General features: G+C 36.5%; 1 protein-coding gene across 2 annotated transcripts in view; it reads left to right on the forward strand.

Moving 5' to 3' along the window:
* FUT9 (fucosyltransferase 9) overlaps positions 1-26,309 on the forward strand; it is a 211,484-nt gene that overhangs the window by 92,026 nt on the left and 93,149 nt on the right. For both annotated transcript variants that reach the window (XM_056125208.1, XM_056125210.1), the window contains exon 2: positions 8,835-8,923. The gene's annotated coding sequence lies outside the window, so the exon portion shown is untranslated. The remainder of the gene's footprint in view (positions 1-8,834; positions 8,924-26,309) is intronic.

Consider the following 26,309-nt stretch of genomic DNA (forward strand, 5'->3'; position numbering starts at 1 on the left):
TAAATATATACAGATCTGCATGCATGTACTCATTTCAAAAACCAATTAATAAAATCCGATATTTACTGATAAAATATTCTATTCACAGGTTGGGTAATTAGTATCTACTATAGACTATACTATACAACTCATTAGAAGTAAAATAGCTTGAATTGTTTGTGCGATCCTTATTAATTGAATTCTAAACTAGCTCCTGAGAGTTTTATGTGCTCTACAACAGAAATGTCAATGAAATACCAATAACTCTTTTTGGATTTATTAGTTCATTCTGTGGATGCTAAAGTTGAGTGAAAAACTGACTCAATTTATTTATAATTCAATACCAAAGGATAAAAAGAGATTTTTCTCTTTGCTCATATTCATTTACACGGAAAACAACATTTTCAGGGAAAACCAGGAAAATATTTTCATGGTAATATGCACAAAAATGAGTTAAACATTGTTTGTCATTGTAATGATATCCTCATAAGGTGTCCACAAAGAAATTGATATTTTTGAGTTATAAATGATAAAAATTACCTATTAGATAATCACAATGAGTGTGTAATGTACTTTTCTTAACCCACAAGTACCTTATAAATAATACAGATCAGCATTCTTCATCCTTTTTATATCCATAGATTGGCAGCTATCCTGTTTGCACATGGTGTATTATACATAGAAGTGCTAAATACTTCACTAAGGTAGCTAGTCTAAATAATAAAATATAGTTTCAGGCTATAATATCAGTACATAAAATAAATTGAAAGTTGTTTGCATTTCTGGTTTGGGGAGGTGGGTTTGGGGCCATATCCCCAGATGTACATATCGGGGTTTTCTCCTGGCTCTACACTCAGGGATCACTTCTGGTGAAACTCCGTATTGTGTGGAATTCCGATAGGTTCTCCATCCTACTGGCTGGCCCCTGGTCTTGTGTCATAGCTCCTCACTTCTTCAATTTTTACCTGTGACCCTCTTGGAATGTGCTGCAGATTCAAAGGGAGCCACTTTGGCTCAGTTTGAGAAACACAGAAATACACAATGATGCTGGATACTTAACTCATATAGTTTTCTTTTCCTTTGGTAATGAAGTCGACCCACGTTCGATTCCTCCATCCCTCTTGGAGAGCCCAGCAAGCTACCAAGAATATCTCGCCCACACGGCAAAGCCTGGCAAGCTACCCGTAACATATTCGATATGCCAGACATAGTAACAACAAGTCTCACAATGGAGACGTTACTGGGCCCATTCGAGCAAATCAGCAAACAAGGGGAGGACAGTGCTACAGTGCAGTTGGTAATAAAGTCTATAAATAATTACATTAAGAATTTATTTTAATTCTCCATTGACAATGTAATTTACATCTGCATATTATCCATGTGTGGTCTATAAACAATGAACATATATAAGAAACACGAAGGTCATTCACATAAAGTTTTTGGTAATAAAAACTACACAAACATAAATGATTTGAGTTTGCATGTGCTTTTTTTCTTCTAAAATGCTTTCTAGATTTGAATGAAAACAAACAGGAGCAAAGTAAGGATTATCACAAAGTTTAGATCAAATAATCTGGGTTCTTCAATACTTGCCTAATAGAATTATTGTTCTTTCACTATCATGAATTATTCCCTTCTGGTTAAATAAGAATAGAAAATATGTATTACATTTAAATAATAAAAGTCCTGAAATTCAAGTTTTAAAGTAATTTAGCCTGCGATTAATATGTTGTGAAACAAATTCCCTCCCTGGCATATAAAAATATCAAGAGTATAGGTATGTAATAAATTGTCTGACATTATGAAAAAATACTATAATTAATTCATATTACTATTTAATTAATTAGTAATATGGTGTACTTGCAGACATCAGGGTTTAAACACATCATATATCAATAAGCCTGAAAACTTTCTTAGTTTACATCAGTGAAGGAATAGTGCTTAAACATTATTGATTCAAATACAAAAATAATTGTATTAGACAGGACATTTACCGGTTAAAAAAAAGGTTTAGTATCAACAAATAGGTAGGATATTATGGTCAGTGGGTTAATTGTGATGTGCTTCATTTTTGTCAATAAAAGTTTAGTGGAATGCAGTTGTCTTCTCATATATTATTTGTTTTCATGGTATTTTAGAAGCATTGGATAGTTGTAACAAAATTTAGTAGATAAGTACATATTGAATATTCTTGAAGGTGTCTCTGGAGCTCATGTGTCTAAAATATTCATCATCTGACTCCAGTGTATCACATTGCTAGCTCCTGGTCTAAATAAAAGCTTTCACAGTTTATTTTTTGAAGACTTTTCATAAGATATATTTAATAAAATGAATCCCATGTACTTGTTAAAATGAACTCTATTCTTTCAAAGTACCCAGTATAAAATAACTATCTCTATTTGGAAATAGCTGTCTCAATCAGTATAAACAAGTATCATATAGAAATTTATTAAATATTTGGCTAAATCACCAACTCTTTAAAAATCTGTGTGCTTTCTACATTTTTATGCTAAGTAACTGTTCTAGAGGGGCAGAGCGGTAGTACTGTGGGTAGGCATTTGCCTTGCAAGCAGCCGACTCAAGTTCAAACCCGGCATCCCATATAGTACCCCAAGCACCGACAGGAGTAATTCCTGAGTGCAGAGCCAGGAGTAACCCCTGAGCATCGCTGGGTGTGACCCCAAAAGGAAAACAAAAACTGTTCTAGAATAAAATTCTTTTCTCAAAATCTCTGATTTAAATAAAAATTCTAGGAAGAATGCAGATGAGGTTTGCAAGTACTGCCTCAAACCCCAGATGGAAGAAGCTCAGTAGTTTGCCCTCAAGGTTTCTGCCAGTTTAAAGAGAACAAAGTTATTTTGCCTTCCTTTGAATTGTATGTTCAAAATTATTTCTGTTGAGAAAATATATTTATAACTCTTTAACTATCAATTTTAAATATTCAGTAGTTTACTTCGCAAGCATCAACATATTTAAATCCTTGAGACACTGATGTTTGTTAACGGTCCTAAATGTTTGTTGCTATCTCTCTCTTTCTTAGATGAAGTCAACCAATAAAATAATCTATTTAAGTCAAGGATAGCTCTTTTCATGAGACCTTTCACTGTTCTGTCCACTTCACAAGGGTCTGTATCTATTCGTGTTAGAAATGAGAGTCAGGAATAGAAAACAACAGTCCAAATAAATGCATGAATAAGAGGAGACAAACCCATGGAAGAATCTATATGACTAAGGAGGTGTGATTCACCAATGTCTCCTCTATGCACTCTTATTCGAGCTTCTTTTGAATTATGGACCAAGTAAAATGATTTTTGTACCATTTGCCACACAATCAGTGCTCAAGAAACATTCTTATTTTCTTCCCACTTCTGTGTATTCTTCACATAACTTTGTGTCTTTAAGTATATGAACCTCATTTCTCTTCTGGTGAATATAAAGGACAGAGCAACATTTTTTTTTAATTTGGAAAATAATTTTTCACACAAAAATTAAGCAAAAAACCCCAAAACTTTAAACTTTATAGCAACATGTTCCCATGATGCTACTGAGGTAGATCTGATTGGACCAGTATAGAGATATGGGATTAGTCTGTCTGATTCCAGTCCAGTCCATTTGCCTCATTAAAAAACTGTATGACCTTACACAACAGCTGAATCTTTTGTACTTCGTAATCCTTTCTTAAAAGCAGAATCAGATCTCATAGCACGATTGGTAAGACTGAATGAGAATACAAAAATAAAACCCTTAAAGTTTTTCTTGATATTTAAGCACTATTATTACTAGGTAGTATTCTTAGTAGTATTTATGAGCTGCAAATTCTCAGCACGACCAAAGAGCCTTTAAAGGTCCAGCCACTATTTACTTTCCCAACATCCTGCACACACTTCATTATACTTACTATCTCTCTGCTCCAGTAAAGCCAAATTATATTTCAGTTCCAAACTGTTTTATCTCTGTTTTTCTTATCTCTACTAGGACTGCATTGCCTAGCTGTCATTCACCATTCTCTTTATACACAGCTTCTTTTCTATTAAGCACCTGCCAAGTTCAATGGAATACTGTGACAGTTGTGCCTCTAGCTATATATCTCCTCCAAATTTCATTTCTCTCTCTTTCTTTATCCTCCTAGATCCATTTTTCCTCAATGGCCCCTTTTCTGACCTTGTTTTTTCTTGTCGCCCCTTTGTCCTATGGGTTGATTCCCTAGTCTTGGCTAAAGATTACCAATGGGGAATGCTTTTGCAATCACTGATAATTCTCATGATTTTCACCTGTGTCTCTCTGGATTATCCTGAGTCGCCCAGGGAGTCATATGGTTTCTCAATTGAGAAGCACTGTTCTAAATTACAGACTTTCAAGGGCATTTTAGTCACCCTTTTAGCCAAACATCTAGCAATGTGTTAATACAAGACACATTTAGAAAATGTCTCCTAATGCTTAAAGACTCAGGCTAGTCATTCTAAAGTCATAACATTATTTTTGAAGCACTGCTACAGGAATTGGCTCAGTGACCTATTCTGGCCACAAATCGGATTTATTACCACAAACTAAATAAAGTGATTGTTTTTATTTGTTCAAAATTCAATGTTCTTTAATCACATCTGGTCAATTGGATTACAAAACTTACTAGTAATAATGGAATTCAATTTTAAATCTATCTGTGCTGTTTCTAACATCATTCAGAATTCCCTTAAAATGTTATGTCTGCTGAATTAAACTGCTTCCTCATTCTTTTACTTGTAAGAAACCTAATGCATTATTTTTAATCATGTCTGATCTTTACTCATTGAGCCAAACAATAATTTAAAGTCATTACAAAAAACAAGTATGTGTCTGTATTTATCTTACCCACATCTACTAAAACATTTTCATAAATATTTACTTTTTTATTGCAAACTGATCTTTCACTTAGGAAAAACTGAAATTTTCCTAGGATAATGATTCATAAATATATTTGTGCTTGTCTTAGGACCCCTGTGACCCTGCCAGATAGCCTAAATATTGGGATTATTCAGTACACTATTCTCTTAGATCACAAACAAAAACGCCTGAGAATTCCTTCAACTTAACTTGGCCTCCCAAAACTGTTTCCCCTGGAGTTTTGACCTCAGAAATCATGAAGGAGAAAAGTGCTGGCAGCCACTTTTTGCTGCACCAAGTCTCTCCATGATTCCTGGCACTTTTTCCTCTGGAATAAACAAAGAAGTCTTTCTTCCCCTTGTCTTTCTCCATGTTTTGAAGTTTCTTATTCCATGCAAACCTAGTCACTTATACTAGCTGGCAAACAACAAGATGAATAGGAAAAAAAATAGTTAATGAACCATTGTGTTGCTCCATTATGAAGGTAGTAAGCCTCTGTATCTTGACAGACTATGTGAAACCTCCAAATAATAGACAAATCCACTAAGCCTTCTCTGCAGCAAGAAACTGGAGGAATTCAGAATATTTTTTTCTTAACCAAGACAAACTAAATTTAAATTCTACATCACAATAATTCTGCAAATGACAGAAACTCAGTGCCATATCCCACCTCTACCTCATATTCCAGCAAGTACTTCGTCTGCCATAGGAGAAAAAGAACCGTGTAGCAAAACAAGAGAGAAAAATCTATTATTATAGTCTGACCCACACAACTGTAGGGATGAAAGAGAATAATTGTTTTCCAGCACACAATTTAAAAGGCAGCTTAGAAGTAAAAACTCTACTTAGAGAAAAAAATATGGTAAAAATTAATGTGAGGACCTCAATAACTTGAGTGTTATTTATTTATATACTAAGAAATTATTTGAGAAACACACACGTGCACATATATATGGCTAACCACTTCTGAACTCCCAGCAGATAATCAACTAACACTCTTGCCATTCTCATTAATTTCTCTTTTACTAGAACTTTAAATGTTTTATTTTCCTAGAAAAGTCACTTCTAAGAGAATTAAATCAGATGCTGCACAATTTGAAGAGCAAGAATGATGTTTTTTGAAGCATTCAATATATTAAAATATTCAATATTATATTCAATATTCAATGTTCAAATACCTCAGGTAGAGAAACTTTTTTAAAAAATGACATATATTCAAACTGATAGGAGCTTGAGACCAGTCAAGGTAGGTGTAAATGTATTCTCTATTTTACTTAATTTTTAAAATGTATTCATCTTTTATACCCAGATATATCATTAATACCTAATTATATGCATATTTTTGTGGTTTTACATTTTAATAAACCTAAAAACAAGATTCATTTCAACAGTGTAACTATCTATATGTTATAAAACCTCTTTCCCTCTTTTCCTTTGATTTGGTTTTCGGTATTTTGGACCACACATGACAGTGCTCAGGGATCACTTCTGCTTGGCTCAGGGGACCTTATATGAAGTAGTATCACTCCAATATCTTTATATTATACATTATATTCATTATTATACATGTATTATCTCTCCAACCTTTTTTAAAATACATTAAGAACTCAATAACATTGAAAGTACATACCTGGGTCTGACAGTGTTTAGAGATTCATAAGTCATTATTAGTGAAGACTCTTTCAAGTCAGACTTGGAAGTTAAGGTTAAGTATGGCCACCACACTGTTCCATCCGAGCCCATCACTATAGCATCTTCTGGCTTCTTAATATGGAAAATGCTCTTTAAATTATCAGAACTTTGAAAAATTAGCACAATAAAATTTATATTGATTAATATTGTGATGATTAAATGACAATGAAGACACTTAGAAAGCTACAAGAAAATATAAACAAGTTATTTGCTATTTCCTACACTCTTGGGAAAAAAATTATATAGGGCATGATTTTTAAGCCATACATGTGACACATATTTTTCTCATTTTTATTATCTTTAAATATGTTAAATCTAATGTTAACATAAATAAGTGGGAAATATTACAAATTTGGAAAAAATAACTTATTCCTGATTAAATATGCCAAGTTATGTGAAAATATAGAATTAAATCCAATTTAATTTTTTAAAAATTTTTCTAAATTTTTCTGTAATACAAATTTTCTACTTCTCTAAAAGGAAGTGAGAAATATAAGTTTGCATGTGCTTTTTTTGTATATGTGTGAATCTATATCTATCTATTCATCTACGTATATATGCACGTATATGAATAGTATAATCCAAGGGGTTAATTTTAATAACGTTCTAATAAGAGAAGGTTTTGGTTATTTAGAAAAAAGACATTTTTGGGGGGGCAGAGTGATAGTACAGCAGGTAGGATATTTGCCTTGCATGCGGCCTACCAGAGTCCAATCCTTAGCATTCCATATGGTCCCTCGAGCACCACCAGGAGTAATTTCTGAGTGCAGAGCCAAGAGTAACCCTGAGTGTCACTGGGTATGACCCAAAATAGAAAAAAAAGAAAAAAGACATTTTTGACAGCAAAAATTCAAATAGCTTAGTTTATGGAAGTGCTATCCTAAAGAGAAAATTACATCTGTCTTTTATATTATTTTTAAATTATTCCAAACTTTGAAGATACTTTCTCTTGATAGGAATAATTAGCATCAGTTGGTTTGTTTCTCACTATGTATTATAGCTAATATCAATTCACCATAAAGTAAATAACTCAATAAAATTTGAATTAGTTGCCAGAATTTATTCCCAGCCATATATGTGGGCAAGTGTCTTACTGCTTTAACTACTACTACAAAATACCGAAAACTGAGAAATTACTCACAGAAGAAATTTATTTCACATAGTTCTGGCATTTGAGGAGTGTAGATTATGGGTCTGGAAGATTAGAGTTTTGGGTGAGAGCATAGGTTTGATAGACTTCTTTGCACTTTCCACATCTGGTAGAAAGGGCTCAGATTCTTTTTTATAAAGACATTAATCACATTTATGAAAACTCTCATGGCTTAATTCCATCCCAATGTCATCAACCTTCTCATTAGGAAATATATGAACTGGCTGTGCAGACAGCTGGCATATATCAGAACTAAAATTTAAGACATTTGGGTAAATCATCAACACATTTGATCTTCCTTTTATTATGCATTCAGATAATTATACACATTCAGATGATCAGGGATTGCATGTGTGTGCATACGCATGTATCTGAATGTGCATGTGCACACACGATAGACACAATTTATTCTGTAACTAAACATAAAAATAGAGACCAAGAAATATATTTGGTTAGTAATGTGTATTTCGTTCCTTAGACTTTTTAACTCAAATCGACCCGCTCGAGCAAATCGACGATCAACGGGAGGGCCTTTACCTTTACCTTTAAAAATAAGACTTTCTGGGGGCATAAAAATAGGTCAGTGGGTAGAGTGCTTGCCCTGCACACAGCCAATTGCGGTTCCATCTAGAGCACTGTGAAGTCACTCAAGCCCCACCAGTAATTGAACCCAGAGAAAAATGCCTGGAACAAGCCCTGAAGTTCTCTTGGTGTGCCCCATCACAGTTTGTTTTCTGTAAATGGCAAGTCAAAAAAAATTGCTTGTTGTCATCTTTAGATAACAATAGGACTTTTGTAAAAATTTAAAAGAATTGTAGGTGGGTCCACAAATAAAGTGATGGAATCCTATGTATTGTTTTCGAACTAAGAAGTACTAAGCTCTAGAGGCCAGAGAGATACTTCATTGGGTAAGGCACTGTCTTTCATACAGATGATCTGAGTTCAATCCTGGGCACAACATATTATTAGACAAATTAGAGTACCTCTTTCCTCCCATCCCCCAAAAGAATGATAAATTTATTAATATATCAAATAACAATCATTCAAACATAAGTATCACTGCTTCTATAATCAGATTAATTTTTTGCAACTTAGATGCATATATAGCACACTCACCTAATTAACATACTACGTTTCTTTCTTTTCCCAACAGGTTTAGAATGCAGTAACTTAAGAATTATATACTACAGTGAAATAATTCAACACCTGTCTTTGAGCATCCCATGATATGTCCTCTATACTGTAAGTATCTAATTAAATATATTTAATTTCTCAAGTCAACTTTATTGTGGAAAATATATAGTCAATATAGAATTTAAAGATAATTTAATCTTAGTATAGTAAAAGCTAAAAATTACCTTAAATATAAAGATTTAAAAGGATCATCTTTTATAAATAAACATTATGTAAAATTAGATTTAAATCTAAATGCTTTTAGATTTGACATTGTTTCAACCTAAAATATAATACAATAGTCTATTGTGGTAGAAAAAAACACTCATATTGCTTTGAATAATATGCTTTAATATCTTATTGGAGTTTATCTCAAGTGATTATTAGGGGATTGGAGCCACTGCAATGATTCTTAGTAAAACAGAGGCCAGTTCAATGCAAGGTCTACAGCATGAGTTGTGAGTAGACCACTCATGTGAATCATCCCAGCAGGGCTAGTAGTTCTCAGATCTCCCTAATATGTTTTTATATATCTTTTTTAAAAAGTCACTATCACTGTCACTGTCCTCCCTTTGTTCATCCATTTGCTCAAGCGGGCCCAGTAACATTGTGAGACTTGTTACTGTGTTTGGCATATTGAATACATCACAGGTAGATTGTCAGGCTTTGCCGTGTGGGCGAGATACTCTTGGTAGCTTGCTGGGCTCTCTGAGAGGGGCAGAGGAATAGAACTCAAGTTGGCCATGTAGGCTGGGTGCAAGGCAAACGCCCTACCTGCTGTGCTATCTGATATGTAAAGTCATTTCAACTTTAGGTCAGTTTCTTTCTATACTAACTAACTTTCAGAATGAACGTTCTTTTGGAAAAGTTTATTTCTCACTACTGGTATGATTCAATCATTCAGAGGCACACATATACACACAGAAATCACACATGACTTATATGTACTCTTTATTCAGTAAGAAAATATATTTCAAGCAATTTTAAATTTCTTATATGTAAGGAGACAAATGAAATGATGGAATCCTGTGTGTCATTTTTGAACTAAGAAGTACTAAACTCTAGAGACCAGAGAGATACTTCATTGGGTTAGGTATGTGTCTTTCATACAGATAACCTGGATTCAATCTTGGGTACCATGCATGATAACCTGAGCACCTCCAGTAGTGATTCCTGAGCATAGAAACAAGAAGAAGCCCTGAGAACAGCGAAGTTTGACACCCCCCAACACACACACACACACACACACACACACACACACACAAAACAAACACATAAATAATTATTAAGATCTAAGTACTAAACCATTGTGATGAGAAAGAAGACAGTCCAATCCTTTTTCCCTCTGAAGAAAATAAGCCCATGAAATTCAATCCTTTAGTAATCAGATGTGTTCTCATAATTTATGTCATACTTACCACACTGGGAAATGAAGTTTCTTAGCAATGTCTCATAATTCAAGACCTTTAATGATCATCTCAAGCTTCTCTTTCTATCTCCTAACCCTTTCCCTGATGGAACTTATATCTGAGGATCTAAAATTTATCATAATTACATTGCACTGTGTTTTTAGTGGTGCTCAGGAGACCATATGAAAACAGAGTTGTTACAACACAAGACTTACCCATATGCTACCTCTCCAGCCCCACCAAAATTCTCCTATTTGTTTTTAAGAGTTCTTTATACACAGTTCTGTAACCTTACAGCAAGCATGTGAGAGGACATTCAAATAGTATTTCTTGTTTATAAACAGGAGTAAAGGGAATTTAGAGGTTTAGTTGTTCTAGAGACAAGCAGTTTTAATATCTACATAGAATTCATATTGTTTAGCAATCATCTAATTTTTTGACATCATAAATTTACTACATAGAAATGTCTGTGATGATATATTGTTGTTTAACTTATATATATGCAAGATCTTATTAATTTTAATGAAATTATGACAATTTTTATACCATATAAAAATATTAAGAAAGAAATCAGTCCAATCCTTTATCCCTCTGAAGAAAATAAGTTCATGAACTTCAATCCTTTAGTAATCAGACATGTTCTCATAATTTATGTCAAACTTACCACATATAAAACCAAAAATATCATCTAGAATACCTTTTCTGTTAAACTTCAAAATCCAAACTAGATTACTAGATTTTAAAAAAATCACCATTTTAATTAATTTTATTATATTGGACACAAATATGCTTCCACTTTATTAAATAAAATGTAATGCTCCAAGAAGTAAATATAAACTGGGAAGTCACTGTTAATTATAATACTATCTTCACAAATGCATTTATCATATTTTTCCTTCAGTAATAATTTTCCCTGGTGGTATATATGTATTATACATATAAAAGGTATAACAAAATACAATATGTATATTATATGTATATATATATTATATGCATAAAATATTGTAAATGGTGTCAATGGTATGGAAGGTCACTGTCACTGTCCTCCCGTTGTTCATCGATTTTTTTCGAGCAGGCACCAGTAACATCTTCACCGTGAGACTTGCTGTTACTCTTTTTGGCATATTGAATACCTCATGGGTAGCTTACCAGGCTTTGCCGTGCGGGAGGAATACCCTTGGTAGTTTGCCTGGCTCTCTGAGAGGGGCAGAAGAATCGAACCCAGATCAGCTGCGTACAAGGCAAACACGCTATTTGCTATGCTATCACACCAGCCCATATATTTCTAAGGAAGGGAAAAGGGTCAGTAGGAAAAAGCAAAGATGAGACAGAAGGGGCTGAGTTTGGGGATGGAAAGACCCTCATTCTCATATGGGGTATGGACTGGCAAGCCTTCAGGTTAGAACAGGAAGGGATAACGAGGCCAGATCGACAGTACAGCAAGAGAGCACTTGCCTTGCAGGTGGCCAGCCCAGCTCCATCCCGGACACCACATATTGTCCTCTAAGCCCACCAAGGTTGATGCCTGAGCACAGAAGCCAGGAGTAAGCCCTGAACAGCACTTAGTCACTCCCCTGGAGACTCAGACAGTGGGGGAAAAAAATCCAGGAAGAAGTAAGAAAAAAAAAATCCAGGAAGCAATGAGAACAGACTTACACATTATTTTTTTTCTTCAGCCAGCAGTGCCAAAAATCATGTTGGGTGAGAGAGCAAATCTGGGGCTCTTACATACAAAGTATGCTTTCCAACCCTTTGAGCCATCAACCTGGCCTCGGATCTCAGTACTCTTGCTCAGGCTATCTTCTTAAAATTCTTTTTTTTGTCTTGTTTTGTTTTGGGGTCACATCCAGTAGTATTCAGGGCTTACTCTTGGCTCTATGCTTATGAATCACTCCTGGCAGAGATCAGGGCACTGTATGGGGTGCCTGGAATCGAACCCAGGCCAGGTATGTTCAAGGGAAGCATATGGAAGGTATGAAAGGTATCAAGTATGGAAGGTATCAGGATTATGATCACGATCATCCTGTTGTTCATCGATTGCCTCGAGCAGGCACCAGTAACGTCTCCTTCTTCCGAGCCTTGAGATTTTAAAAGAGCCATATTCAATGCTTTTTCAGGGTTAGGAGAATGAGACCCATCATTGTTACTGGTATTTGGCATATTGAGTACGACACGGGAAGTTTGCCAGACTCTGCCATGCGGGAAGGATACTTTTGATAGCCTGCCAGATTCTCCAAAGGAAAAATGAGATAATAAGATGTCCGGGAGCTGGGTTTTATAGTCTCTGCATCTTGGCCATAGATGGGACCAACCTGGCGCTGGCAGCAACTGGTGGGTGTGACACCCACCTACTGGAAGAGGGGGGGTCTGGGTGGAGAAGGCCCAGTCCCAATCCGAGCAGGCTTGGAGATCTCAGCCCCGGGACCCACATGCCTGGGTTCCTCTGCCAGTTCTTTCATGCATGAGGCTTGTTCGGACGTGTGGAGAGTAGTCCCAGCATGGCTGTGGCTGGCTCCAGAGGTCTTCAGCTACTGGGGCTCTGCTCGGGGTGGGGGGAAACTCAACCCGTCCCCCTCCAAGGGGTCTCAGTGAGGACAGCCAGGTGAGGGGGCAGGAGACTCAGGAAGGTATCAAGGAACTATAATAGAAAAGTCATATATATATTCGCTTATATGGATATATGATATACATTTAAGAATAAATAAGTTACTGATTTTTTAAAGAAATAGTATCTACTCTTGGACATTGAGATTTTTTTTTTTTTAATTTTTGGGCCATACCAGGCAATGCTCAGGGATCACTCCTGGCTCTGCACTCAAGAATAACTGTGTAAACACCCACAAAAAAATGGGCAAAGGGACGGCAGTGGCCTATCTCTCCTGCTGCCCGCGTTAGGTAGTCTCAGGCTGTTTCCCCAATCCAGGGAGGTCGATGGCGATGGTCAGGTGGAGGAAGGAAACGAGGGCCAGACCAGGTGGTCTTAGCAGCAGTTTATGACATGGAAGAAGTGTATGTCATAGAGGTCCCAGGATCTCTCAAGCACGTGCTCCCTCAGCGAGCCCTGAAAATCTCCTTATATAGATTATAGTAACTCTAAAGGGCACAATATAGTGATGTCATCAAAAGAAGTTACAGAAAGAACATGAGGCAGCAAAACATACATTGTTTCTTTACATCCAAAGGCCAGTAATCTTGGCCTCCATAAAGAAGATACAAAACCAAGACTGAAACCTTTCACAAGCTACAAGCACTTGGCTTTGCATCCCAAAGACCAGTCTGCTAGAGCTTGGAATCTACATCCCAAAGACAAGTATCTGAGCTTTGCATCCCAAAGACTAGCCTGCCTAGAGCCAGGAATCTATATCCTGAAGATCAGGCCTGGCTAGCACCTGAGATCTGCATATCTAAGACCGGCTAGGTTCCTGTAAGATAAGGGAAACTGCCTCTTACAATATACTGAATTATTTACTGAAGGCAGATGAAGGGGAGAAATGTTCAGTCTCATCCAAGTTGGTCAGGACACAGGGGAAAGCAGTTTCTAAGGCAGACTCTCACTTAGCAGATCAACTCACCCTAGAACAGAATTCCCTGGGTGTGTTTCTCCTATCCTTGTCCAACAAACATATAAGCATACATAATATAAATCATTTTGTATGGACACAGTAAGAAATACTTTAAGCTTATAGAATTGCTCTCCTAGGGCCATCTCGATCTCAGACTGCAGTGCTCAGGCCAGATATCTTTCCTATCCCTAGCAGCAGGATCCTAGTCTCGTCGTTACTTTTGGATCATGACAGCATTTGCCTATGATCAAACTCTTAACCTATAATTAAGAATCGTGGCACCTTGGCCTGGCCCATCATGATGCCAGGGTAGCACATAACTTACCGGCTTGCCCTGGTTCCATTCAGTCCCACGTCGGGACCCTGCCCTTGGGGTGCTAGGAAGTGAGGGCAACTGAGGCTTACGTTGAGAAAGCAGATGCCCAGGAGTGAATAATATTCAAAGCCAGCTAAATCCTAAGTTACAAAGCATAATATTAATTGACTTCCTGTATCTATACAAAAAGGACATTGCATTAAAGTAAACTGCTCAAAAGACATAAAGAGAGAAGAAAGGCATTATTAACTTGCAGTACAAGTTCACTGTCCTAGAAGGATGAGACCTTACAAATTGGTTGAGGAAGAGAGCATAGAAGTGGTTACAGACGAACAAAGTAATGGGAATGACTCAGGAACATTGTGATGGGTGCAACCTGAAAAACCTAAGCTCCTTGTACTCCAACAAATAACTCCTGGTGGGTTTGGGGCTCTGCACTCAAGAATAACTCCTGGTGGGCTTGGGGACCATATGTGATGCTGGGGATCAAATCCTATGGGTCTATAGCATGGCTCTATAAGAGGTATTCAATTTCATGTAGCTCTATGAAGCACTGTCCTCCCATTATTCATCGATTTGCTCGAGCGGGCCCAGTAACATCTCCATTGTGAGACTCGTTGTTACTGTGTTTGGCATATCTAATACTTCACGGATAGCTTGCCAGGCTTTGCCGTGTGGGCGAGATACTCTCGGTAGCTTGCCAGGCTATCTGAAAAGGGTGGAGGAATCGAACCCGGCTCAGCTACCCAACTGCGCGCAAGGCAAATTCCCTACCACTGTGCCATCTCTCCAGCCCATTGAATTTCATACTTTAAATAAAAGTAGTCTTTATTTTAAGTATGCTCTTTCTTTAGCAATAATTATAACCTTACTATCAAAATAAAAGTTAACTGACTTTTTAATAACCTAAATAAACTAGTAAGTGTTTTTGCAAATACATGATAAAGGCATTGTATCTTAGATACTAAATTTCAAAATAGAACCACAGAACACATATTTTAGTTTTAATCTTAAGAGGTTTCAGTTGTTTCAGAATTAATTGGGCAGCATGGGTTGAGATGTAGGTGTAAGAGAATTTAAGTATAAGGGTTTTTGAGATGACATTTAAACCTTATATTAGAAAGTGATTCTTAATGACCCAAATCATACCCTCTTTTTTTTTCATAGTTTTATTTATTTATTTATTTATTTATTGTCTTATATTTATTTATTGATTCACTGTGGGAAAAGTTACTAAGCTTTCAGGTTTAAGTCTTGGTCATACAATGATCAAACACTTTTCCCTTCACCAGTACTCACATTTCACCACCAAGAACCCCAATATACCTCCCTCCCACCCCACCCAATGCCTCTGAGGCAGATGATTTCTACTTAATTCTTCTCTACATTGATTACATTCATCATTTTGACAAAAGATGCACCATTATTGTTTAGAATTTCCCACCCAAAAATCAGAATTGCTGAAAAGGCATTGTGAAATACTTTGTTTTCTGTAGCTGGTTATGAGAATCATATAATCTCACGTGGCCACAATAGCAGCCTCATGATTTTGGATTTCTGCCAAGAGCCAGATAATTACATGATTGGTTTCTGTGCATCTGGTGTTATGGCTGTGCCAGAGAGTCGCTTGTGAGGGGCAAATCGTGACCTCGGTAGGGCGTGAAGGACAAGCCAGTACCGACCCCCTTCCCATGAGACTGCAGTTACCGCCAGCTCATACCTGGCTTTCCAATAAGCTCTGAGATGGTGGCCACCTTCCTGCCGGGGAGAAAAAGGCAGAAAGGAGCCACACCCTTTTCTTCCTGGGGAGGCATCGTGCCATTGTTTAATGCATGGTCCATTCACTTTTCTTCTGCAAACTACTGGGCTCTGGACTAAGTCCTTTTGCCTCTGGAGCCATGGCCATTCCAGAGAGCCTCTCATGGGGGGCAACTCATGACCTCGATAGGGTGTGAAGGACAAGTTGGTACCGCCCCCCTTCCTATGAGACTGCATTTGTCCCATCACTACCAGCTCATACCTGGCTTTCAATAAGCTCTGAGGAGAAAGCCACCTTGCTTCCGGTGGGGAGAAAGGTGGAAGGGAGCAACACCCTTTCCCTCCCAAGGAGGCATGGCACTGTAGTTTAACACATGATCCATTCATTTTTCTGCCTCAAGCTGCCAGGCTCTGGATTAAGTCCTTTTGCCTCTAGAGCCATGGCCAAGTATGCGGTCCAGATGCACTTTTGCCAAAAGCTGCTGGGTTTCAAGATTTATTTCTGAGACTCTGGGATCATGGCCATTAATCAGCTTGATTGGGAACCAGAGAGACCATTTGTAAGCCACGACTCGAGGTCTTGCTGGGATGAGGAGGAAAGGGCCGGTTCCACCCCCACCTGGTGAGGCCCCACGTGTCTCGTCACTGCAGGCCCAAACTGACTGTCCAGTGACCTCTGGAGGATGGCGGTCACCAGGTCGCCAGGGGGAACAGGCCAAGGCACGAAACCTATTCCCACCTGGAGTGGCTCAGCCCCAGTAACCTACTGCAGGAACAGGACGCATTTCTGCCAGACTTTTGGTTTCCGAGATTCATTTCTGAGCCTCTGGGATCATAGCTGTCAAGCTGTTTGATCAGGAACCAGAGAGGCCATGCCTCCAATTATATAGCTGAGCTGGAGGTGGTTTGTGGGTGTGTCTCCCACATACCTAACTTTTGCCCATTTTCTTAGTAAACTTTACTCCAAGTTTTTGGGGTCTGGCCAAAGGCACAGCAGCAATTTTGGGATATCTAAAAGCCTGACAGTGCCATCAGGCTGCTGATGCACTCACCTCACAGGTACAGACTGACCTGCTGGCGGCACCATACCCCCTAATCATACTCTCTTTTTAAGGAAATATATGTAGTATATAGAAGAATAGTTGAATGTGTGAGTGGCTGGAAAGTGGATAAGTGAATAGATTTTAAAAATAAAATTTTCTATTATAGTTCTCTGATAACCTTCCATACCGTTGATACCATTGACAATGTTTTATCAAAACCCAGAGACTTGGCTTAGAAGTGATGAGAGGAAAAAGCACATGTAACTTGGATAGTTCACAAAATTTGAAGATGCAATTCGCTTATAATGTGTTTTCAGTAACACTTCCTACTCTATTTGGCTTATAGAAAAACAGTTAACTTTTTTCTTTATATCAAGGTCAAAATTAATGCTCATAAAAGAGCATCGTTAAAATAAAGGCTACCTTTATGCTTTATTTTTCTTGTACCTTAAATGATATACTTTTATTTTGAAAAAATATATATAAATATGCAGTACTGAGTCTATGCCTCAAATTATATGCTCTGGGGAAACAATTAGTTGAAAAAGATATCTTGTAAAAGTGAATGTATTTTGTTTAAATTGGTCTTAAATTTTTATTTTTAGAGACTTTGCTTCCCCTGTAGCTACAGTATAAAGAGGCAAGAAAACACTTCACAGTGAATCAGTTCCTCTTGGAAAAACACTGTGATGTGAATATTTATGTTAGAAGGCACTTCAAAAAAGTGGAACCAGATAAAAATACCCTAAAGTTTTATTTAAAACCATGCATACTAACATACTGAAGTTCTATTTTTGTGAAACAAATGCTTTTCCTGTGTATTAGTCTATGTATTTTAAGTTTAATTTTACTTATTTTCAGCTTTCTATCTTGTTCTTGCTTTTCAGTTTGCTTTCTTTTTAAAAAGTGAGTTTTCTATTTCTCTTTTTTATGTCTTCTATTCTTTTTAAATTTATATTATTTTTGTGTTTATGTACATCATATAGTCATATGTATATGTGTAAAATATACATGATATAGCTGGATGTTGGGATCAGGGCGATAGCTCAGGAAATAGGACAACTCTAGTTCAATTTCTAGCATTGCATTCCACTCTCCAATATCATAGTGTATAGTCAGCCTTGGAGGCCTCTGAGCACTTCCAGGACCATCCTTGTGGTTCCTGGCACCACCACAGACCCTGAGCAACACCACATCTTGGGTCTTAGCATTGAGCTATTTGGTGCAGTGTACCGAGTTTTATAAGAAGTGACTTTCAGATCCCTAAGCAATTCTTCATGTGCTGAATCACTGTTCATTTAAAATTTTGGCTTTCTATGAATGCCATTACAAAGTAGAAATATACTGATTCCTTTATATTTGTGTTTGAAATTGCATAGTTTATTAAAAAATAAATTTCTAAACCACTAATGGATAAAATGTTATAACCACTTGAATTCATGGATACACAATATTCAGCGTTCATAAAGCTCAGAGCATATGCTAAACATGGAAAGCAATCCTGTGTGAAAAAAAGTGAGAGAATTTGGCAGTACAACTTTAGAGGAAGAGGATGAGCAAGATGCTGGATAGACAAAGGAGTTTTGGCAGATAATATTTTGCTATGATAAAACACCTATAATAGTATTTCAGAAATATCCTCTATGACTACTTAAAAGTTTCAGAAGAAATTAAGATTGAATTCTAAGTCAGATCAGGTAATAAAAGGAAAATTGGTACATATAGTAAATAGTATATATTTATATTATGCTATATTTATATCATACAATTTATATTATACTATATGATAGTAGTAGAGCTTGGAAATCTCTAGGGTAGGAATTCAAAGCACTAAATACCAGGCATTCAGAATAATTCTTAGAATTCTTCTGGGATACTAGAATTCCTAATGGTGTAGATGGTTGGATTGAAACTTTAAAAACTTTATATAGAGAGCACTTTTGTTGTTATACAAACATTATAAACAACAGTTGTATTTCATAAAGGATCCAAACAACCCAGAAATTCACATGCAATGCATGTTTCTTCACATTTCTAATCTATCTATGCATATCACATATGTAACATAGTTATGCCTTTGTATGTTGAATTTTTACTCAATTCCAAATCATTAACTTTAATATACTCACCTTATTATAGTATCCTTACCATGAACATTGACTATTTCTTCTTAACATGAATATTTGGTTATTTGTGTGTTTTCATATTCATAAATAACTTTATTTTAAAGATGTATCAAAGCCTGAGAATGTGACTAAATGATAGAATATTTACTTTGCATTCATGAATCTCTAGGTTTGAAATATGAGATAACAACAAAAATTTAAAAAAATAAAAATTTATTTGTTTTTATTTTGGTTTATTTTCTCTAACAGTATAGTCTCAGAAGCTCCGTTTAATTTGAGTCTGTCTCTAGATATTCAGTGTATACTTTCCAAACTTGGTTTTCTTCAAATGAAATAAAGAAATAAAAGTAAATCTTAAATTGTACATTTCATGAAAGATTAAATAAAAAAGCACTGTAGCACTGTCCTCCTGTTGTTCATCAATTTGCTGGAGCAGGCATCAGTAACATCTCCATCGTGAAACTGGTTGTTACTGTTTTTGGCATATCGAATATGCTGCAGGGAACTTGCCAGACTCTGCCCGCCAGGCTCTGCCTGCCAGGCTCTACTTGCCAGGATACTCTTGGTAGCTTGCAGGGCTCTCTGAGAGGGATGGAGGAATCAAACACTGGTCGGCCATGTGCAAAGTAAATGCCCTACCCGCTGTGCTATCGTTCCAGACCAAATAAAAAATACATACTGAAATTATATAGCATGGACAACTTAAATTCTCAAAACAAAGATAGAATTACACATTTTTTCTAAACTGTAATCTGACTGTGTTGCCAACTTAAATAAGGAAGAACTACACAGCACAGACAAAAGCTTTCAGAGCAGAGAAGCATATAGATATGACAGTCTGTGACTGAATAGAAATTCTACATTCAGAAGGATAAGTTTATTGATCAATTGTAGAAGTATCTGACCGATTGACTTTGAGCAGTTACGATTCATATCAGTTGTTTGATTTGAAAATGGGTGGTTATTAAGGTACTTTGAAATGATAAATTTGTCTTAAAAAGTAGATATAATTATTTCTAGAAATATAATAGATTTATAAACAAGTATCAAAACTAGTTCTGGTAATATCAAACTACCAGAGCTCACAGAAAAGTCAGTGGCTTCCTTAGAATACAGGAACACATTTTCAAGTTATATTTTGCAGTAATTATGGGAGAAAAATCGACATGGAAAAATGTTGGATACCAAAGCTGACTTTCTGTTAGAAATTAAGTAGAAGTTTACTTCTTTGGCAATCTATCAACAAATCATGTTATGACATAAATGTGAAAAATTCAATAAATATCCACAGTAAGTTACCACTACAAAGAGAAATGGAACTAAAAGAGAAGTAGCACATTAATATAAGCCAATAAGGTAAATATAAGCTTATTTTCTCTCAAAAATAGCCAATTTTTGGTTTGATGGAGAAATAAATGTTATCTTTTTATTGAAATTTTTAGTTCATAGATCTGCTTTTCTCAGCATGGTGGTTGCTGGTACTGGAGGTCTTCAGCTGCCGGAGCCCTGGTCAGGGCGGGGAGGAAAGCTCAACCCGCTCCCCTCCAAGGGGCTCCGGCGAGGACAGCCAGGCATGGGGGCAGGAGACTGCACTGTTCTCTTCTGGGAGCTGGTTTTTATAGTCTCTGAGTCTTGGCCGTTGATGGGATTACACAGCGCCAGGGGGCCAGTTAGTGGGTGTTACCCCCGCCTACTGGAATTTGGAGGATCTGGGTGGAGGATGCTCGACCTCAATCCGAGTAGCCTTGGAGATCTTGACCCCGGAACCCGCATGGCTTTGTCCCTCTGCCAGTACCTTCATGTGTGTGGAGAGTGGTCTCAGCATGGTGGTGGCTGGTCCTGGAGGTCTTCAGCTGCCGGAGCCCTGGTCGGGGCGGGGAGGAAAGCTCAACCCGCTCCCCTCCAAGGGGCTCCGGCGAGGACAGCCAGGCGCGGGGGCAGGAGACTGCACTGTTGTCTTCCAGGAGCTGCTTTTCTAAACACGTACATTTATTGAGACTCCAATGATCTTTGAAGTTTGGCTTTTGCTGTGAATGAGGATCACTCGTGAAAGTGCTGGGGTGACAATTTGTCATGCTGGTGATGAAAACTGAGTCAGCCACATGCGAAATGAGCACCTTGGACTCTGTACTACTCTGTAGTATGTTTTTGAGATTTTGAATAATTTTTCTTTCCTTCACTTTAGTTTGCCCATATTTTATCCTGGAATGACTTTCAGTCTCCTTCCAGAGCAGTGTATTTCCAAAATCTTTTTTTGGTGTTTTATATTCCTGAATGGTTTTCTCTTTCATAGTGAACAATCATGAACTGGTCCTCGTGTTCAATAAGAATGAATTTCAGAAATATTTGCTTCTCACTATTTCTAATTCTCTGACTTTTCATCTCTTTCTCATGCAAAACTAATTCTATTTTCCTTTTTGGGGGGCTAATACAGCCTAGATAATGCATTTCCTCCTCTTGATATTTCTCTCTTCCATCCCCAGGCTCTCAATTTTTGCAGAAATTATTTTAAGATAGGTATAGATGACCTCATTGCAGATGATGCACAATTCTTCCTTTCTGCCACTCTTTTATGATCCATTACTGTACTATCAAGAGCTACACATTCTGACCTGAACTCATGAAAGAGCTTGTGTGCTAAGATTGGATAGAATAGCTAGTGATTCCCATTTCTCCCATTTACTGACATGACCTCATGTGACTAATTTATGCTTTACATGCCTCACTTTCTTTATTTGAAAAATGTGAATTGTACTAGACAGGATGGTTTTATGATACAATGGCATTATATGTGGGAAACACATAGTATACTGTTTATAACAATGAGGAACTATAAATAGAATACCTTTCTTGTGCCTATTTTTGATTACTTTCCCTGTTAACTTTTCTCAGAACGTCACAACCAAGAAATCTCTGAGACCTAATGTCAAAATCCTAGTGTCCTGTCTATCAGGTTGTTAGAAAAGTTGACTAATCTGATTTTACTCATTTAAGGTTAGTAATAAATTTTTATCTTAATTTTATTGTGCAGATTTCAAATTGAAATGTGACTACAAATATTTCAAAATATCTGCTAGCTTTTCTTGTAATTTTAGCAATTTCTGTATAAGCCCTAATGTCAATCAATATTCCTAATATTTATGCAAGGAAGTAACATCTCAAAAAATGAAGAAATTGAGCCAAAGACAAAAGTTGGAGAGGACAGTTTGGCAGAGGTTTTAAGAATCTCTACCCAGTATCTATCCTTTGGCAAATGCTAAGGTTCACAGTTGTATTATCTCTTTGCAATAAATCTGACCTTTGGTCAGTATTTAAATCATTCTGAGTCATTCTGCAACTCTTCTAAGTTGCATTTGAAAGCTATATTCTGCTTTCCTTTACTTGAAAAATATGCTATTTGTTTACTATATCATTAATTCACACTTGTTATTTCACTGCTAAAATCTTTAAAGAATTTTTAAAAATTAAAATACAGCAAGAGTAATGCTATCTTCCAGAAATGTAGGCAAGCTTTTCAGAGGGAAAAGCACATTGGGAACCTCCTTTCTCTTCCACTCCAAAGTGCTGTCAGCAAAGACAGAACTCTCCTTCTTCCCCAAGTAGTGCTTAAGCTTTTCTCATTTCTCTCCTCCAAGCAGTTTAAAACTGTTCAGCAGCTTTTAGACATTATTTGCTGCTGCCTAAAATGTTGAACTTTGATACTGTTCATGCAATCGAGCAGAAAAATACCTATATTTTTGCCACTCTTATTCTGCAGATGTTGTAAATTTTCAATTATATACAATGAGTTAGGTTTTTGTTCATTTCAAAGCAAAGGGTTCCATGCTTCTGCTTCAAGTGAGATTATTGATATGGTTTCTATATACATATCTATGTAACTTCAATTTGCATTTAAATTTATATCATTTGTTATTCTAAAATATTTATTTGATCTAGATAAATTCCATGAAATCAGAGTCAAAGTCATCTATACATTCTTTAATTTTATTGTAGGTTGTAAAATATGACCGGTCTCACAGTAGAAGAGAAACAAGAATTTTTTTAAAAACAAAAATAAAGAATTATTTTGCAATAATACAAAACAAGTGAACATAGAATTTATATTTAAGGATTAAGGTGTATTGACCTAAATAATAATTCATTAAAATCTATTTTTGTGAAAAAATATCAGATTATTATTAGAACTAAGAGGTAATAATTTGTCTTGTTAAAGATCACTTTTTCTATAAACAATTGTAAAGAACATCTTAGATAAATTTAAAGTCAATATATATTTTTATATAAATCCAAACATATAATGATCTCAAACTTCAAGAAACTAACAGATATTATAAACAAAATAAAATGTTTTAAAACTTGGAATATGTTTTTGTTTGGGACCCACACAGGCAGTGCTCAAGGCTCCTGATTCTGAACTCAGGGATCACACTTGGCAGGGCTCAAGAGACTATATGGGGTGCTGAGGATCAAACTTGGATCAAATGCATGAAAGGCACAAGCTCTACTTGTTACGTTAATGTTCTAGTCCCAGGGGGTTAATTTTTAGTGCAAATACTTTCTAAATATTAGCACTGTAGCACTGTCCTCCCTTGTTCATCAATTTGCTTGAGCGGGCCCAGTAACGTCTCCATCATGAGACTTGTTGTTACTGTGTTTGGCATATTGAATACATCCCAGGTAGCTTGCCAGGCTTTGCCTTTGCCATGCTGGCCAGATACTCTCAGTAGCTTGCCGGACTATCCGAGAGGGGCAGAGGAATCGAACCGAGGTCAGCCAAGTCAACAGCATGCAAGGTAGATGCCCTACCCTCTGTGCTATCACTCCAGCCTAAATATTATCTTCTAAATATCAAGACAATAGGGGAAATATAAATATTAGTTATATAACAGGAGAAATAAAAGTTGTGCATAAATAAAATCAACATGTCAAATCTTAATATTGAACAGTATAATGATCTTTTGTGATTCCATGGTATACCTTCTTATTGGTATACTTTTGACTGTGTATGGTACTGGGATTGAAGAATGAGCCTCACATGGGCATGTACTCTGCCACTGGGCTACATGCCCAGCTCTCACTAGAATACTTTTAAATAGTTTATACTTTTTCTTTTAAAACAGACGCTTTGTAAGGAATCAATCTATGTGTCCAACAATAGTTAAGTATATAATGGAGAAATGGTATATAGATAGATAGATAGATAGATAGATAGATCGATAGATAGATAGATCACCATATAATGGAATCCTATGCAGCTTAAGCTATCATGAAACCATGCAGTTCACTGCAACATAAATGAAACATGAAGATTACATATTAAATAAAGCAAGAAGAAGGATAAATATGAGAGATATCACTTATATGTGATATTTAGAATAACTGGATGAGGGAATACAATGGTTTAAAGTGAAGATGCTTAGATTTTTCTTCTCCCTGAAGTATAGGGAGGAGGACAGAGATTGGGGGAAAAAAGAAGAGATAGATTGGTGACAGAATTGAGAACAGAAATTGAGGGGGAAGAAGTTATAGATGAGAAACAATGAGAAGTAGGGGTCAAAGGATTCAAGTTCATCAGTGACATAAAAGAGTAGCTAAATTAAATCATGGTGATTCAATAAAATTTTAAAAATAAATAAAAATAATTAATTAAAATTAAAACATTGAAATAATAAAAAATCCTTTGACTTTATAAAACAGGTCACCAAAAGGGCCTGGAAGGGTGGAAGGTGAACAATGGACTGTGATGGAGAGATTTTGCTATTTAAATGCAGTGCCAAATATTTAGAAGAGGAGAGATATTGTGCTCCTTAAATGTAGTAAGTAAATATACAAATGAATAAATAAATGAAATGAAATCAGTTGCTAACCCAGAGTTGATGGAAACTAATTTTCTATAGAAAGTTTGATGACGTGTATCCACCAAAAATACATCATCAACATGCCTATGTCAAAACAATAATCATTATAAATTTAAAATATCAAAGTATTTAAACCAATCAAAATCAGGCAAGAAAAGTAGTAGAGCATAAAAGATACTTGTTTTGTACACAGCTAACCCAAGTTCAACCCCCAGTACCACATACAGGCCTACAAGCACTGCCAAAAGCAAGCCCTGAGCTCAGAGACAGAATTAAGCCCAGAGATTATATGGGTATAGTTCAAAAGAATAATAGTAATGATGAAAGCAATACGTAAACAGTAATGCCATGCAATAGAAGAGCAAAATACATGTTGGTGTATGTTTATTAATCAATACAAAGCACTGTAGCACTCTACTGTAGCACTGTCCTCCCATTGTTCATTGATTTGCTGTACCAGGCCCAGTAACATCTCCTTCGACTTGTTACTGTGTTTGGCATATTGAATACGTCACAGGTAGCTTGCCAGGCTTTGTCGTGCCGGCAAGATACTCTCGGTAGCTTGACGGGCTCTCCGAGAGGGACAGAGGAATTGAACTTGGGTCGGCTGCATCGGCCACATGCGAGGCAAACACCCTACCCTCTGTGCTATTCATTAAATATAAAAAGAAAAGCAAATCAAAACAACATGTTGAGACCCAGAGAGATAGTACAGTGGGTAGGGGTTTGCCTTGCAAGCAGCCAACCCAGTTTGATCTCTGATGCCCCATGTGGTCCCCTGAGCATGCCTGGGCAAACCTTGAGCTTGGAGACGTGAGTAAGCCTGAGCACAACAATGCGTGACTCCCAAACAAACAAACAAACAAACAAAAGGAACCACACAATAATATAAAGAGCAACAGAAAAAGATTATGGTGACACATGGGAGATGTACAAGAATCTCAATCTAAATTTTTATTGGCAGATTCAATACCTGTACCTGAAAATATTTTTTACTTATAAAACCATGCAAAATTGATTTTTTTCTGTTACGAGAGAAAGTTTTGTTGCATGATTTTATAAAATTCCGCAAGAGTTTTAACCTGTCTATGTTTTTAAGACACTTGTATTTAATAAGATAGAAGAGCAATTAAATATGGTATGAACACAAATATCTTAAGAGAAATACCTAGCACCATCCTTAATAATATGTATTCTGTACTAGCTACCTTGGATGACTCAGTGATACAACTTTCTAGTCTCCAGTCTTGCTTGGAGAACTTAGCAGATCTCTATTTTTTTTCTAAAAATACTTCATATTCTTATGCATAAAAAATTATTTTTGAGCTCAACAATGATCTGAAATAGAAGTCTGCGTGAGTGCATGTGTGAGTGTGTGTATG

Source organism: Sorex fumeus, unplaced genomic scaffold (genome assembly GCF_029834395.1).
Source record: "Sorex fumeus unplaced genomic scaffold, SorFum_2.1 ptg000054l, whole genome shotgun sequence".
Taxonomy (NCBI): Eukaryota; Metazoa; Chordata; class Mammalia; order Eulipotyphla; family Soricidae; genus Sorex; species Sorex fumeus.